Consider the following 18,456-nt stretch of genomic DNA (forward strand, 5'->3'; position numbering starts at 1 on the left):
TTATAAAATTAAGCATTAAAGAACTCTTGTTAGAAAATTCATATCAAATATGCTATAGATTAAATCAATAAGTTCTATAAGCCATAGTTAAACTTGCCAGTGAACTCCAGTGGAAGTTGGATTTACACACGGGCTAGCCAAAAACTTCTCCAAAAAAAAAAAAAGGTCTGTGTGTTTACATACACTTATGCATTAAGCACGTAAAGTGCAATTAATAAAGATATTTTTATGGTCTTTTGGGGAAAATACATGGAAAGCTGTACAGCAAAAAAAGGAAAAGCCAGTTTTCACACTCATATCAAAAACTTCAGACCACTGAATGCTGAGAGACAACTACCTTGAATTTTGCACAGATGAAAAACAGCTTTAGCGACATCCTTCCCTGTTCCCTTTTTTTTTTTTAGGGGGAGATGTGGGAGGGGTTGCATGTGCAGGGCAGGGAGGAGACCTTTCTGATACTGTCACCAGTACCCAACTCCTGCCTTAATCGACCTTTTTAAGCCCTTTATCACTTCAGCCTTTCCCCCTCCCTGCCTTACAAAGCAGCGGTAACACCTTTTTTGATTTCCTTTCTCCAAGAAAGGGAAAAAGCAGCTTAGACAAGGGACACAGCCCGAAGTGTGGAACCCAAACGCTGGGCTTTGCTCAAGCGTCTCTCCCATCACTCCGGAGTTTGCCAGTGGAGAGGTTATTTCTCTGCTTGTCCTACATGCTGAGAGTAGTTCAGCATCCCACAAGCACCTTCTGTTGCTCAAAACAATTGCTCACCGGCGCCAAGAATGCAGCCAAGGGCTGAAGAAAGACAGAAGCACAGGGACAAGGAGCACCCCAACTAAAAAGAGCATGGGCAAATCGATACAACTATTTAAGCCTCCTAAACATTCCCCAAAAGTGAGAAACACCATGCTGCTTGCAAGATCAAAGATTTAAAGATATTCCTACGCTGTTTTGTTGTTGTGGTTTTTTAAAGCTTTATTTTTTTAATAATATCTTCTTTAAGTGAGAATAAAAAAATTTACAGGGCGTATCTGATCCCTGTAGAAAGAAATGAAAATGAAAACCCTGTACCAACAGACTGTGCTTCACTGGAAAACCTCACACACACGTTCACAAATCCATGCCATTGGCAGAACTGGACACATACTGTTTACCCTCCAAAAGCGAAATATATTATAAAAAACAATATCCATCTATTGAACTTGAAAGATATGATTATCTGTGAGCTTTCCAAAGGTTAAGTTGAAGCTTGGGAGTTCGTGTCAGCTGAGAGAGAGGATTCATTTGTTCAGACAGCAGATTTGAATCACCTGGCTCATTCAGCACGATGAAGCTTTACCTTGTCCTCCACTACTTCAATATGTCCCAAAAAAGCTGTAGTCTAAACAGACCCAGAAGTTGTAAAACTTGTCTTTTTTCAGCTCTGGTCCTTCCCTCGTACCAAGGAGGGATTTTCCCCCATTTCTCCTAGGGATGTTTAGGGTTTTTGGGGGCAATTGTAGAAGGGTGGGACAGAGGAGGTAACACAAGATGACAAATCTCATCAAAATACAAACTAAGGAAGGATTCAAGAACTGACAAAGTATTTATTTGCCTGAGGTCTTACCTTGATGTACAAAGTATGTAGATTGTTCTCTAATTTCTACTTCTCAGAAAGGTAGATTTTAGCTCTAAGCTCTGGAGAGCCCCTGCACCAGGCTCCTGTCCCAGAGCATCACATCTGCTCTTTCACAAATGCTGCCATGGAGTCACCGCCACTGTTTGTGTAACAATACAGACCTATTGTGCAAGTATTTACATGCTGCCCAAATTTCCTCAGAAAAGCTGGCAACTAAATAGAAATATCAAGTGTTGCATACTGCTTAAGCTTCAACAACCTCCTAAAGAAGTAGGATTTGTCAGGAAGAGCTGTTTATTCCGGACAAAAACCTTTCTGAAAGGATCAAAAGATTCATCATTGCTTATGATGGAAATTGAAGTTTTTTTCTTAGAATGAAAAGCATCCACAAACTCACAGCTTACCAGTCCTATCAAACCAGGCACATTTATACTGTGGATGTATACTACAAAAGGTATCAAACTATTATGTTAACTGTTAACAGGTATCTAACAATGACAAAAAAATGTAACAGACTTGCTAGCATACAAGCAGGGATGTCCAAGGGCCTTTTAGACAGCATAAAATACACAAGGTATCTGCTTAAGCCTGACACATAAGAGAGAATTTATTAAACTCTCTGGTTTTTTGCTGGGATAGCAGGTACGGTACAATCAGGATGCCCCCTAAAGCTGCTAAAATGAGCTGCTGACTCCTATGTTCATGCAGTGAATACATTCTAGATAGGCAATTACCAAACAGTTGTAGTAGTGCAGTGTGTTTTCATTTAAAATACACAGTAACTCAGCATGATTTTAATAGGAGTCTTTCAGACAATTCCCCCTGGCCCTCCTGCCTTTCCTCCAAATCATCTTATCAAATGGTTATACAACCAGAAGCTTGGATCTGATGATGACAAGGCATTCACATGTGACCATGGGGAATGCCTGGAAGCACATATTCTGTACATAAATGTAGCCTGCCTAGCAGGGACACATCAGGAAAAAAGAAAGTGCCTTCAAAACACAAGTCTGACCTGCACACACAGTTGGCACACAGTTCAGTCACCATCTAATACATTGTTTTCTCAAAAAAAAAAAAAAAAAAAGAAAAATCCCCACACTAATTGTAATAAACTACCTACATCTGTGATGAGCACTAAAAGTTTATTTTTCACTTGACCCAAAACAGTGTCTTCTGAAGAGCCTTCTCTAGCAGCTCCCTCTTGAAGAGGAGGATGAGAACAAGTGAAGATCAGACTCTAAAACATTGCCCATGTGATAAAGAAAGTCTCGAGTTTCTATAAGTTTTTGAATAGGAGTTTATTATATGGTAAAAGCAAGCAGCCAGCTGGGTGACAGAAATGGGGACAAGTTTCCCAAATCTCCACATCTATTACAGTGTACATTTGGCATTTATCTTAGCTACTTCATGCATACTAATTATATCATACACATATACATTTTACAGTTTTTTGCTAAGAATTTAATATCTGGGTTTTCTTACAGCTAAAGCTAAACGGTTATCTCTACAACTGGTCATAAAAGATTTAAAGTTCTACCATATTTTATTCTTAGGATAGTAGGGAGGTTTAGGGCCCCTTGACCTTGCAAGGGTCTGTTTTATTTCTTTATGGGGGTGTAATTAAGTTTTACAATCCGTTTGTTTTATTTTGATGTAATCACCCATTTGTTTCACGAACCACAATTATTTGTCACAGCCCAGAAATAGAGAACTGGTTCTCTTCAAGTCACACAGATTTGCAGCCACCCTTCAAGATCAATGAAGTCTCTTTGTTGGCTTATCCACATTTCTGGAGGTCTTTTCTTGACAAAAAAGGTGGGGTATGGTTTTGAACGGAAGGAATTAAAGAAGAAACACTAATAAGCTTGAAGTCCACACTCTGCTAAAGTATTACTTTGGCAGGATTCCTCCACTTTTCTATTCCTACCATAAAGGATATCATCTTTAGTTTGGCCTATCATACCAGCACCATTTGTAAGTGGGGAATTCATATCCCAACTGTGCTTTAAAGACTCTGGAACACACAAATCACTCAATGAATGCAAGACCAGTTCATATAACAAGGACTAAAACTCACATTTCCCATTCCACAAACTATACACATCACAGTTAATTTGGTGTGACTGAACATCCCTCAATTCCTTTTGTAGAAACTTCATGCTGTACTCTGAAATTACTTTCTCTATCACTAAGCACAAGGGCAGACATACCAGCAGTAAGAGAGGCAGCACAGGGAGGATACAAGGGAACCAAAGTACACCATGCCTGAACAACAGCTCCAAAAAAAAGAGGGTATCAAGCATAAAGCATTAGAGCTACCTCCACGTTCAAGTAACACCAGTCAACAGAATCAGTAAGTAACTGTCAGTGAGGCTTTTTTGTTGTTGTTTTCAGTATATCAAGAGCATAGGTTAAAATAAGTTTGGCACTAGAAATATCCAAGATTAACGGAACGATTTCAACATGTTCACACAAGGGAACTAATTGACTTGGGTCCTTTCATGGGTCCTCAGACATCTATTTTGTCAAGGGCCTATCCTAACACTGAATGGTAAATAATGTCCAGACAACATTCATTGGTAAGGTGCTTCCAAGAGCAGCATCTCAGAGGCCTATTCTTTGCAGTATGGCCAGGAATCATCCCCAATAACTGGCCTTCAACTTCTTAACAAGAGTTGCTGTAAGAATATCAAACTGTCAGATACCTGGGGAAGAGGGAGCCATATTCTACAAAGAAACTATTTTTTGCTGAATAATTTTTTTTTCCAGATGAAAACTCATGTTTTAAACATTTTAAACCTGATCTTGTTGCACTTGACACTTTGCCTCGAGACATTATTTTCTTTTTAACCTAATGAATAACTGTATGAAGCAAAGTTTCAGAAGTACATAGCAAATGGAAGCATGAGTGAGAGGTTTTAGATCTCTGACACTGCACAAGTGAAAAGGAGCTTCTTTTGTGGGAGACAGAAGATGAAGGAACTGCTAAGATTAGAAGGCATAGTGGGAGTAAATAAAAGGTAACAGGGAGGCTGGGAAGAAATAAGTGTCTATACATAAATACTGAAATTGAACAGAGGGGAAAAAAGCACCTTACTGAGATAGGATGACAATTTAAGACAGTCCTCCATAATAAGAATGCCTTCTTTACAGCTTTGAAGTAGTAAAGAAACATGCATAAATACCTGACTTTAAAGTATTCAGCAAGACAAAGCTTTTTCTCGCTATTACAGTGAATAGCAATCAGGTTCCTGGTCACAGAATCTAACATTTTAAAATTCCAGGCAAATTCTCAGAGCCCATCCAACATGCTCAGACATGCTAACACCACATAACAGAGCTGAGGGGGCTTCAACTCTTTTTTGCAGACAGTACTAAGTTTTAATTTGTATACAGAGGCAACTGCTTCGCTAACAAAATGCAATACCTGCATCTTAATATTTTGCTGCCTTTTTATAAAGTAGGCAGCTATTAAGACAATTGGCAACTTGAATCTTTTGATGAGGACTACACTCAGACACACATACACTAGATGTACATTGGCCTAGGTAAGTACTTCCTCACAGACTTAAAAGTTAAGGTCATCAGTGATGTAGCCAGCTGTGCTTGTCAGGGTCAGCAACCAGAATGCACATGAGCATTCCAGAGAGTACCATAATGCAGGATATATTCCAATAAATTGTCAGGGTTCTAGAATCAACAGAAGTCTACTGAACTTATGAGATGACACCAAAAACAATAAAAACACAGCAATATATATGACATTGTTTTTCATGAACATTTAGTTCTGCACACCCAATACAACAGTCTGTATGAGACAACACAGAAAAGGAAAATCCAGTTTTTCTGAGTTGATAGCTTGGTTCCCTACACTGATAATACATAGTGGTTGTGTTCATCTGTGACAGATCACACTCCAGTTCTTCTCCCCTCCCCATCTTCATCTAAAACTAGGATTCCAGCTGTGTCATTCTTCAACTCCATTCCCAAACTTGCTAGAACCCAGCAGCTGCCTTCCTACTCAGCCCTATCAAACCCAACCCGACACCTCTTCATTTTCAATACCTCAGTCAAGTACCCACCACTCTGCTCCTTTAAAATAGACAAAAACATACAGAACCATAAAGCAGCATTAATCTGATATTAAGCACACACACAATGAGAGAGACAACTGGAAGAACAGAAAGTACTTCCCTTTTGTAAGAGTGGAGGGATGTAAGAACAATGCTAGAAACCTCTGAACCAAATGACAGACATCTTGGTAATCCATACAGCTACAAAAGCCACCGAGTAGATGTTCCTGTCTTCACCAACACTTCAGAAGCAATGGAACCTTCTCTCTCTCGATCCATACATATGATCAAGCACTACGGGCAGCATTTTATCTAACTGAACAAATCAGTGTTGTTTGAACATAAAGACTGAAGCTACATATGGGTAAAATTTTTCTTATCTATTCTATAAATTGAACTACTCAAAAAAAAGCTTTCACCAAGGACTACACAGTCAGGAGATTAGAGGCAGTTGCAGGGACTGGTAAAATATCATAAGCCATGCACATTGTTATAGCAGAAAATTCTAATGGGCAGCATTTTCTAACACCAGTTTGTAATTCCATAAAATGCAATTACACCACAGGCATTAATGGCTTTAATTGAACCAATTATGCTCTAAGAGGTAAAAGACTAAAAATACATACTAAATTATACAAAGTCTTTAGTATAAATAACACTTGGGAGTTAACAAAATACTTGTGGGGAGACATATCACAGATGGTCAAACAATGTAGCACAGTGATATCCTACACAAACACTATCACTGGGTGATTTTTGTTTGTTTGTTTTAAGTAGATTCTTGTTTAGAGTTCTGAATAGTGTGTATTTGGGTCAAGGCTAAATGTTTCACTATTTATACATCGATTTTCTCCTTCCCCAGAGAAAATGCTCCCTCCTCAACTCAGGGTCAAATTCAGACATCCGGAGAAAGGAAAAAATGACGGATTTCTATTTTCCCCATGAACACCATTTGCAATAACATGCCCAGGCATGACAAAGTGTTGAAAAGGGAATGTGACCAGAGGTCTCTTTCTTCCTAGTAGTCCCTCATTTAACTATGTCAGTCCATACTCCATAACTAGGTCCTACCATCACATCTTAGGCATTATATCTTTAGAGAAGCCCTTTATTCCCATCAAAGCATTCAGTGTTTCTCAAGGCTTTATGAAAAAGAGAGAAAACAGTCAGCTGCCTAAAGCGATAAGTTACACTCCAAGAGAGGTTAAAGGCAACAGTCCTTGAAAGCCAAAGGAAAATTTTCAAAACTTGAGGCAACGTCATGATTCATTTCATCATGAATCTGGCAACTCTCAAAGTGAATCAGTATAATCACACTACTGCTGAGTCCAGGCTGATGTGACTGAGGCCTGTCCATCCTTCAGCAATCCCCTTCCTCCAAGAAAAAGGAATAACAAAACAAGGCTCAAAGATGTCATGAAGACATGGTCACCATCCTGAGGGTGAAGGAGCAAGGGCAGGAGAGGCAGATGTGAACCTCAGCAGGAGAGGCCTGCACTTCTCAAGGCATAGACAGGCAAGGACACACCACGGCCTCTGTATGAAGGCAGCTTCTTATTCCTGGCCTGTCTTCTCCTACCTCTGGCACACAGGTAGGGCCCCAGGGATGGGTTTCCTCGGATTAGGTGTGAAAAAGCTCACCTGAGGAGGCATGGGTTGCTGATATCTATCTATAATTTTAATCTAAAGGGACAGGTGGGGGGAGTGCCTAAAGAAAAGGATAAACCAGGCTGTATTCCAAAGTACAAAGGGGAAAAAAGATTAGAAGCAACAAAGTTGCAGCAAGGGAAGTTACAGTATTTAAAAAAAGAATTTTTCACAATGAGTGTAGCCAAACACAGGGAGAGGTTGCCCAAGGAAGCACACCCACTGAGACACAGCACAAACCAACAAGGTCCTGAGCAATCCAATCCAACAACAGAAATGGCCTGGCTTTGGCTGTGAGAATAAACCACCACCACCAAGTTAGCTGTGCATTATACAATAGCCAGGCACACACAGCTATAAAGTTTTCCACTAACAATAACAGGCCATGCTAATACAGTGCTATGGATAGAAGAGCAGAAAGACTCAAGCCTAAAGGGCAAGTCAGCAACTCGCTGATGTCACTGCCAAAAATAAACCCCAAGTCTTTTATTTTCCTCTCACTTCTACAGAAGAACTGTTACTGAGCAAGACAAAGGAAGGACGATTTCACATGTTTCTGCACAAGGCATAATACAAGGATCTTCACAGACAAGTGTTTAAAAAGCTTTGATTCTCAAGCATCCTTAATCCTCTGTCAGTCAATCAACTCTTAACACCCAATTGCTCGACATGTTCCTGGTTGCTTCATCACAGCCTTTTCCTACACCATGTATGGTGCAGGAAACCAGATCCATTGAGCTACTTCACAACAGTCCCATACCACAGTGATGGGTCACACAACCACCAGTCAAACACATCAGGACCCTTCAGCCTGGAATAAAGAGCATGAAGCACCACACTGCTCAGGATTTCATGGACAGTGCACAGAGTTGTGCAGGGCTGTTCACCACCTCCCCCAGCACGGGAACTGGACATAAATAAGAAAGTCTCACATACCGAAGGCCCCAAAGAACTGGCTCCTCACACAAGCATCAATTAGGCTGCAGAACTCCTTTCTCCTGGGCACTCTTGATGAAAGGCCTCCAGATAAAAAACACCTGAAGCTATTAAATACAGACTGAATCACAATTCATAGCACCTGGAATGAGCATTGCATGGAGACACCAACAGGTATTTTCCTGTGCTTACAACTCCTCCTCCTTGGCACTCTCTACCAACCACAAGATACACTACTCGTTTGGGCTTAGAACAAGACATCTAATTTACCACAGGTTGCCACAAAAGTTTTCCCTACTGTTTTTAAACGTTACACATTTCCACAATATTTCTGTGGCAAGGGACCAGCTGGAAGTTCAGAAGCCAGAAAGTGACAAGACACAGACAGGACCAGTTCAATGCTCAAGGGGTACAAACCTGAGAAGTACACAAACATTTTGCAAACTCACTTTGTTCAGTACAGCTACCCTATCCTCAGAAACACAAATATCATTATCCACAATCACTTAGGTGGCAGGCACATTTGGGAAGCCCAAATGTTTTAATGAATGGTTTTATTAAGAGCCAGACCTGCCCACTTATTAATTCCTATACCCTGGCACCCCACTGAAAGAATTAGGTGTTTTACAACACTGCATGCGTGACTAGAAGCTTGTCAGGAACCATTGTTTAAAACACTCAGTTGTTCTGCCATTAAGAGATTACTACATACACTGCAAGTCAGCCTAATAGTTTACTTAATCCTTAATCCCATTTTAACAAGATCTAGCCTTACCACTATTCAATACCAGAACCCCAGAGGACAGACACCTAGTAATGCTAAACCATGTAGAATACAGTAACAGAAAAAAAAACAAACAAAAAACAAAAACAAACAGACTTTGGGGGGAGGGAATCAAATTCCTTCTTGCATCCCTTACACACACACAGACTTTTCCACACTTCGGAGCTACAGGGCAGTATTACAATTATTTTGACTATCAGAGGACTGCTAGTGAAACAAGACATAAACGTGTGGCACAAAAGCTCCCAATCGCTCTGTTCACTCGGCCAGTGAGGCTACAGCAGCTTTTTCAGGCCTGCAGCCTGGCTGTGCAGGACACAGGCCGCCTCTGCCCGAGCTGCTGCTGGCAGGCTTTCGCCCAGGCCCTGGCCAGAGGGTTGGTGTCACAGTTCCCATCGAGAGGCACAAAAAGAGGGATACTCAGACCGATAACCTGGCACCAGCCTAACGCATGCTCTGCTACTTCACCCGCCGCAGGTCTGCTGAACAGCTGAGCTGGCGGTTCGGGGCTATCTCAAAACACACGCCTGCAGGAAAATTCTCCAGAAAGACAAGATTCAGGAGCAGTTTCTTTACAGATTTCCACAGCAAGACTGAAAAACACCTTTATTAGCAACAGCGGCTCGGCGCACTACCCTCCCGTACTGACTGCATCCAGCTCTAGGTGCAATCCCCTCCCCAACACAGGAGGGGCATTGACCCGTTCCAGCAAGTCCGGAGGAGGCCACCAAGTTGATCAGAGTGATGGAGTATCTCTCCTATGAGGAAAGCCTGAATTAGGATTGTTCAACCTGGGAAAGAGAAAGCTTCAGCGTGACCTAATTGTGGCCTTCCAGTACCTGAAGGGAACTTCCAGGGAAGGTGGAGATGGACTATTTGCAAGAGCGAGTAATGACAGGACAAAGGGGAATAGATTCAAACTGAAAGAGAGCATGTTTTGATTAGACACTGGAAAAAAATTCTTTACTGTGAGAGCAGGGAGGCACTGGAACAGATTCCCCAGGGAAGCTACGGATGCCCCATGCCTGGAAACGTTCGAGGCCAGCCTGGATGTAAACTCTGAGCAACTCAGTCTTAGTGGGGGGGGTTGAAAAGCAGATGATCTCTAAAGGTCTCTTCCAGCCCCGGCTACTCTGTGATTCCACGATTCTCGCAGGGTGCCCCAGCTGCGCCCCACGGGGCCCGGCTCGCCGGGGACCCGCCGCCGCCCCACCGGCGCGGCCGGGAGGGCCCGCGGGGCGCAGCGCGGACACCCCGGGCGGGACGTGCCGGGTCGCGGCGGGACCCGCCGGCCCCGCGGCCGAGGCCTCCCCGCAGCCGCCCAGCCCGGTCGAGGCCCCGCCGGGCCCCGGCGGCGGCTCCGCCCGCACCGGAAGGGCAGCGGAGCCGCCCCGGCCGAGGGGAGGGGACAGCGGGGCGGGCGGGCGGCTCTTCGCGGCGCTCCCCCCACGGCGGTACCTGCGCTGGAAGTCGGTCCGGAAGGGCGTCAGGTAAGGGTCCCGCTCCAGCAGCCGCTGCAGCTGCGGGGGCTCCTTGCTGGCGGCGGCCATGTCGCCGCCGCGGGCCCCGCCTGGTCCGCGCCGCCGCTAAATACCCGCGGGGAGGGGGCCGGGGCCGGGGCCGGGCCCGCCGGCACTGCCGCTCCTGCCCATCCCCGCCCGGCGCCGCCCCCTGCCCGGGGCCGCCCCGCCCCGCACGGCCCTGCTGGGTTCGGCGGCCCCGGTGTCCCGGAGCGAGCGACACCACGGGAAATAAAAAAAATCTGCGGTTAAAAAAAACCCCAAAAAAACCAAAAAAAAAGGCATCTGCCCGAGCCGACCCATCGCAGGAGGAGGAGGCGGGATGGCGGAGGGAGGGGGGGGTCTGCCTGCCGCCGGTCCGCGGTCCCCCCGATTTGTTTTCTTAGTGGCGCTTTGATGTGGGGTTTTTTTTCAGCGTGTCAGCGGCAGGGTGAACTCTGCGTTCCCACACACACGCACACACAGACGCAACACCCACCCCGCAGCCAACAGCACCACCGCCGCCCCCAAAAGTGATTTGGCATCGTCGTGAGCGCTGGAATAAATGTCTCGGCTGGCGTGCTCACAGACAGCTCAGCAAAACAAGACTCGCGGCATCCGTGAGTTTATCTGGTAAACACCCCTGTCTGTACAGCAAAAATGTCTCTTTACCGGACGCATAAGCCAAATCCTGAACAAAGTAAGATTAATTCAACTGATCCCGGTGCGGCTCTAAATGCTGAGTAGCGCAGGTGGTTTTTGGTGGCTGTGGAAGTTTTTGACCTCATATCAGCATGTCTCGTTTTTTGGATAGGCCACCGAATATCCAAGGCAACTAATCACCAGCCTGACCATGCCTCTAGGCCAGCACTGAGCACTTTTATTTAAGGTCCAGCAATTTTGCTTTGTTTAGACATGTAGTGAGAAAGTTTATTTAGAGGCCTCTTTTGAATGCTTTTCAGCCATGGTTAATAAACTTTTCAGGTCCTAGATACCTTACTCGTTTCCACAACCATCCCCATAATTTTTATCCTCGGTTTGTAACTCATCCCCCCTATCTTGGCTTTCTTGAATTTAAGTGCTGCTTCCCCTTCCTGTCTGCCAGATAAATAAGAGGACAATGTGTGGTGAACAATTCATTTATTACATTACCCAAAATTGGCTACAGTGAAAGTTTCTGTCTTGATTTCTTTCCTCAACAGCATGTGTACATTTAACTACGCTGTATTTCCTTGCAGCAGTTCCTATCTACACAGGCAAAAATCCAAGTATTTATGTCCTTTTTTTGCTTGTGGACGGAGTGCAACAAGTGTTCTCTGTCCCAGGAATATGTAGGGCAATAGTCATATTGTTTGCTAGAACAGTTGCCCCAGCAGGAGGCCCAAGCAGTTTTAGTTTGCTTATTGTAGAAGTAGTATCTATGCTGTAGAACTACCTGTCATATCCAGCTCTGATAGATCAGGGTGTCTTTTTTCTTTAGTGGCCACCATTTCTTCAGTCTCCCTGGAGACTGAAAAACTGTTGTTAAAATTACCTTTCTGTATGGCAGTGATTTCAGTGCATGTGCTAAACCAAAGTTTAGCAAGTCTTATCCATCTAGCTTCTTGCCTCATGATATGTGCATCGTGTTCTTTTGCAAATGGGTCACCCTCATTCTCACAGTTAACTAGTTTGGCAGACTAAAAGGAGGAGAGAAATTCCAGCTGATTATCAAGAGCCAGGAAATTGTTGGGTTTTTGGTTTGGTTTGGTTCCGTTTTTTACAATAGTTGCTGCTGCTTTGGAGCTTCTGGGTGTTTGGTACTGGAGAGGTCACCTGCTGTTGAAGTGGAGGTAGGAGAGCAATTCCTGCAGTCTTTGAATGCACAAATGCTGGAAACAGAAGCTTCACTCTTGGTTTTATTAATTGTCAGGAAGCTCAAGCAGGTTCACAACAGCGTTATCAGCTGTTTGGCATAAATACAAGAGAGAGATTTAGAAATTAGCAGTTTGTGCAGGAATCTATCCGTGACTTGCACCTCCCTGAAGACAGGGACCCCTTTTTAACCTTCATTTGGAAGTTTTCAAGTAGAAATGACACGGTATCCAGCCTCATATACAAGCAAGGTTGTACTTCAGGAAGTTAAGTTCTGCAAATAGCCCATGTCCCTACAACAGACAAAGCCCAAGTGCTATATTTAACACTCTGTGAACTGGGAAATGGATAACCGTACCGGTTTTGTCTACTCATGTTTCATTTTACAACTTGGGCGTGATTTTATCAGCCTGCTTTATCAAAAAGTAACTCAAAAACACTAAGGCATACATTACTGTGATCATCTATTACACCACGAACCCGTTGAGACTCAAAGGCCGAGGTCGACTCTCAGAACACTGCCATTTAGTCCTCTACCTGGAGGCAAAACCAGCAGTTCAGACAATTAATGTTGTCCCAACAGCTGAATGTGTCTTTGTGCATTTGTCAGAGGTGGATACAAAGCTGCCAGCTGCTGCTGCCAGTAGGAATAGGAAGAGGAGGACTGTTGGGTATAACTGCTCTTTTGTGGGGACAGCAGTATAGGAGTGGTGTCTAAGTTGTGTGTCTGGCACCCAGTTACCGGTAGGACTGGACTTTATCAATTATTCTAAACTAGTCTTTCAAAGGATACTCATGCTTAAGTTATGTATACTTGAAAATTTTGCATAGCAATATTGAGCAGTAACTGTGCAGTTACAATTATTGTAACATCAATTTAGATGAATATGAAAAGTTCAAACAGAAATCAAACGTTTGGATTAAAAGCCACCGAAAATCTTGAAAGCATTGAAGAGAAAAATGTCTGCCCCTGTCACACAGTACCTCCATTTTGATGCACTAATATTTTGCACTTACTTTACAAAAGATGACAAAGATGCTGAACTTGGGGGAAAAAATTAGGAAAAAAATCCTTTTTTTTCACTAAGGCACTGATGCAGATTCTCCCTCATCAGTAATGTCTGTTCTTATCTCAGCCAGAATGGATCTGTGCAGTCTCTGGCCTTGACTGGCTCTTGCAGAACCAGTTCCTGAGTTTCAGGTTCTTCTAAACCTTCTAAGTGGCTTAGAGCAGCCCTGGTCCCTGGTCCTGGCCTGGCTCTGTAAGATGCTTCTAAGCCTGTCAGAGTCATCTTTGGTGTACAGGCTTCTGTTCTGCAGCTGTCATGGATGACTCCTAATTTACAGACTGCCCAATCCCCCAGTTCAATCTGTCTGAGAAGAGATGGCAGGTACCAAAGACAGCAGGCTATTTTTTAACTCTTGTGTTGAGAACATTTAAGAATTGCTAATCTCTCAAAGTGACAAGTTACAAGGCATGTCCTTTGTATGTTTAAATTCAAGATACTTAAAAGCTATATCGAACATTTGTCATCATTTCAGTCTAGGCAGAACTCCTCCCAGCTCCTTTTCCTGGAAGTCTTTTTACATGTAGTTATGATTGGCCCACTTTATTTGCTTTCATGTGAGGAAATGAATGCATTTTTTTATTGCCATTGCACCTTCCTTGAAGGTGTCTTTAAGATGAGAGGTAGTCCATGAGAAACAGGAACACAAGCTGTCACTTGTGCCTATACTGGATCTCACAGTGTGCACTATCAAGAAAAAGTGTTCCTGTGGACAGAGACAGCTGTTCAAAAAGATTCATGTTTTCAGTATTCCAGAAGAATGGATTCTTGAAGGATCACTCGTATGCTTTATACAGGTGTTATGGTACACATTGCAGCTTCCCACTTTTGGGCTGGCTTCTGCACATTCAGTACATAACACAAAATGGAGTTCAGAATTTGAAAGAAAATTAGCTTGCTTTGCCACATTGGCCAGCCATACTTCTCCCTGTTATTTGTTCAAAGATCCATAAGAAATTAATTGCACAGTTGTCATCCAGATCCAATGCAAATGCCCCCCTTAAAAAAAAATAAAATCATCCTTTATCTCGATAGTCTTCCCAGACACATCAAACATTGGTCATGGAGATTTAGCTCATTGCAGGGAGGTTGGAGTAGGTGACCTTTAGAGGTCCCCTCCAACCCAAACTATTCTATGACCCTATGACACGTATCCCTATCTTTGGATTTGCCAAGGTGAGACACATTGGAGAAAAGAAAAGGCCAGTGTTGCACAGCTGCTGGCAAACATCATGTCACAGTTCCATAATTAACACTGTACTTCAAGCAAAGAGTCAGCTGTTGGATTACATAGGGAGAACAAAGCACATATCCTTGAAAGTCGCAGCAGACATTCCAAGTATCTGTTGGTATATCATTTATAGGCTGGGGTTTCATAAGAAATGTAGGGTATTGATATTATATTTTAAGGTTTTACCTTTGCCCTGTCATGGTATCATGGTATCATCGAGCTTTATACAACAACACCTCTTCAGATATCCAAACTAAAGTACAATCTGAAATACTAAAAAGCCAGATTTAGTGTTGTGAAATTCCAGTAAGCACAGTCGGTGGGAATGCCGTTTTCACTTACCATTCTGAGCAAAATAAAAACACATTCCAACAACTTGAAAGTCCTGAGTAATGATTGCTTTCACGATATTACAGTGTTATTATGATTTGGTGTCCTCACATTATACAACAGAATATCAAAAAAACGTAAATATTTTTTGAAGTTTTTTACGCATTAATCAAGACACTTCAAAAAGTGATGCCAATTTAAAAATATCAGCAGATGCAGAAAATATTTGTTGTGAAAATGCCTGATTCTTACTAAAAAATCAAGTAAGAATTTGTGAAACACTTCACAGATACAAAATACAAGCAAACTTAAGGAATATCATGATATTTTTTTGGATGTTGTGTATACCCTGTTGTTTGTATGCCTTCTATATCTATTTCTCAAAAGTAAGTACTGCCAGTAGTAACAACCTTCTACAACTCCCAATACTGCTGTTTCTTGTTGTTTGCATGTGTGTTTATGTTTTGGGGGAAGAACAAAAAACTTTCAGACTCTCTCCTTAACTCCATACCCACAATACTTGGCAATGTGCCAATGTATGTTTATCTCTAACACTTAAAAAATAAGTAACTTGAGCTCTCGGGGAGAGTTGTCCCAGAGGAACATTCTTGCTATTATTGCAGTGGGACTCTGTACCAATATATTACTCTTAAACAAGCAACTTGTTAACAGTAGCCAAACATTGCATGCTTTGTATCCAATACGCTTAGAATTAAGAATGAAATACCACAGCTTCAGCACCAATTTTGCTTTCTCGTTGTTCATTGTCAGGTCTCTCCTAAAATCCCAGAGAAATGGTTTTACTTAGGGTGTTTCTTGAAGGCTGGCTGCACTGTCTCACATTCCTGCCTGAAGCACTACAGACGTTTAGGCTGCCTGGCCTTTTACTCAGACAAGAAAGTGAGGTTGCCAGATAATCGTTCAGAGGGTAACACATCTAATCCTTCCGGAGGTCAAGTGAGATGAGGAGAAAGGAGGAGATGCACAGTGCTAATGCTCTGGCAGCTCTGTCAATAGAAATTCATTAGTATATGTAGAACCATTTTAGTTTTCAAAAAGCAAAATAGTACCTAAGTTGCATTCGTGAATTTGTGTACTGAGCTCACTGGGGGGGAAAAAGCAGGCAAATCTGGTGCAAACTGTGTTTGAAGGGCAGAACTTTTGGAAGTTCAAAATCCTTTCCACAGACAGTCTTTTAGATCTTGACAGCATCAGTTCTGGTTTACTTTTTAGTGGCAGTTGGTGGCGGTTGACCCAGTCGGTTCTTAGGTGTGACCAGTAGTGTTTTGAATTAACGGAAAGATGGGACAGTTCTTTAGTGCTACACTCAAAATCTTGCTCTAGTCAGAAGAGAACACCATACATGGAACTAAGGATTTGCTGTTAGTCCAGTGAATATTTAACAGTTTCATTGTCCAAGAGATCTGATTAACTTAGGGGGTGGGGTAGGAGGTGGGGGGGGAAACCCAAAAAAACAAACTAATAGTGCAATTTAACTTGTTATACAGAAAAATTTTTAGCACTATCATTTTTTCCTGTGTGGTCTCTTGTGATGATAACAATTTAGAGTCTGAGGCTATAATGATGTATAACCACTGAGCAACCACTGAGCAACTAAAATTACAACTATGGCGTGTGAAATTCATGTTTCTGTAGATGTCGGAGACCACAGTCTTGCTTTTAAAGTAATGGTGTATTTTGCACCTTTACATACACTCTGAGAGAGTGCACAGTGATTTCTGAATGTATATGAACATAACTGGACCCTCCACAGGTAATGGCACAATGAGTGGAGCTATTTCGTGCTTGCACCTTGGTCAAATTCTGACCTAAGCAATTGTCAAAATGTGGAAAATTATAATCCTTACATGTGTAACACATGCCTTGAGCCATGGTTTTCCAGAACCTGCCTAAACAGACTATGAAGAACATCAGTCCCATTCCATAATCCATCTTCATTAAATGCATGTCTCTTATCTCAGCAATGCTATACCTATAAATCTCCAAAGTTACCTGAATTAGTTGAACAATCATGCAAGGTTGTGTGTTATAAACTTAAGTCACTTTTCAATACCCTGTCAGCTTAAGGACCCATGATTTCCACTATTTTCTACATGTCCTAAAAGACCCCCAGTACAATAATTGAAGGTGCAGTCTTCACAATCCCAGTGGTACAGAGCTATTCTAACAGGTATGCAGTCCATTCCCATAGGTCATTTTATTGTATGCAATACAGCTTTCCACAGGAAATATTTTATACCTGGGTGATTCCCCTTTTCTTCTTAGAACACTCAAATTTCTGTCTTTTTAAAAATACAGAAAGCTTCATCCAAGACAAACACATACACACAGACATTTTTGTTAGGAACATTGATATTCATGGATTTGAAAGAACTAATCTGTCTTCACATCAAGAAACAGGTTTTCTCTTGCTTAGAGATAAATCCTTTAGCCTGGATCCTTGGTCTCCTATTACTCAGGTTTATATCATGCTCTTGTTTTTAAAATCAGCCATAGCATTTGAGTTAAAAGTGGTATGGCTTTCAGTTTTCCTGTATGCATGTAGCTTAATAAAATTATACAGTAAAGAAAACTAAGTGATATCCAGCTTAGAGTGTGAATACATTTGGAAGAGATTGTTTATACTGTGCTGTGGAAACTAAAATGAGCAAATATTATTAAGAATTATCTAAGTTAGCCAGGCTAAAGGATTTCCCTCAGTATGAGTTTGTGAGGATATCCAGAATTATTAGCTGCATTTCTGTTTTGTGAACACTTTACATTGAAGTACATACTACTGCAAGAACTACTTAGTAAGAAAATTTACTTCATATTATTAGATATGTTAATTAATCCTCCACCTGTTTTTGTTTTCATTTGATTCCAGCTCTTCTTTGCAGCAAACAGCTAAATATTTATTTTTTAATCCAAATAGCAATTTCCACTTGCAAGATATTAACTACCATCCTGTGTTATATGGGTAACTTGGTTTTCCAAGTTAATGCAACCCCAGCTCCATTAGAGTAGTTAAAGCACAGATGGATCTCAGCCAGTTTTCCTCAGTTCAAAACACTTTTCCTTTTTGATATCTCTTTGCGCCTTCCGTTTATCTCTCAAAACTGTCTGTAAAGGTGAGGCATAAGCAATCAATTCCCTTTATCCTTTTGCCAATCTGGTAGGGGCCTTGTTGGAAACATTGTCCCAGTGTCACCTCCCTTTCACAGTTTTCCCGTGTTGTTTCTGTGTGTGTTTGTTCTAGGTCTGACTGTTTCCTTACTGTAGTATTTCCTACCACTGCATATGCACATGGACAACTTTTCCACTTCTGTTCACTTTGTCATCCCCTTTTTGCCACTTTTACCAAAGAAGAATATTTGACAGCAAATGCTGACCAAAAAAAAAAAAAAAAAAAGAGGG

The 18,456-nt window shown here is 42.1% G+C and overlaps 2 long non-coding RNA genes across 3 annotated transcripts in view; one reads left to right on the forward strand and one right to left on the reverse strand.

Annotated features, from left to right (window-relative positions):
* Positions 1-10,633, reverse strand: part of LOC108507665 — an 11,020-nt gene extending 387 nt beyond the window's left edge. The window contains exons 1-4 of the long non-coding RNA XR_001878218.1: positions 10,517-10,633; positions 9,898-9,978; positions 8,661-9,816; positions 375-377 (exon numbers count right to left, since the gene is read on the reverse strand). This is a non-coding gene — a long non-coding RNA (uncharacterized LOC108507665). The remainder of the gene's footprint in view (positions 1-374; positions 378-8,660; positions 9,817-9,897; positions 9,979-10,516) is intronic.
* Positions 10,478-18,456, forward strand: part of LOC108507664 — a 10,968-nt gene continuing 2,989 nt past the window's right edge. The window contains exons 1-2 of one of the 2 annotated variants that reach the window (XR_001878216.1): positions 10,478-10,548; positions 15,811-16,421. This is a non-coding gene — a long non-coding RNA (uncharacterized LOC108507664). The remainder of the gene's footprint in view (positions 10,549-15,810; positions 16,422-18,456) is intronic. The other variant, XR_001878217.1, reaches the window with a different exon arrangement.

This window comes from Lepidothrix coronata, unplaced genomic scaffold (assembly GCF_001604755.1).
Source record: "Lepidothrix coronata isolate B3197 unplaced genomic scaffold, Lepidothrix_coronata-1.0 Scaffold264, whole genome shotgun sequence".
Taxonomy (NCBI): domain Eukaryota; kingdom Metazoa; phylum Chordata; class Aves; order Passeriformes; family Pipridae; genus Lepidothrix; species Lepidothrix coronata.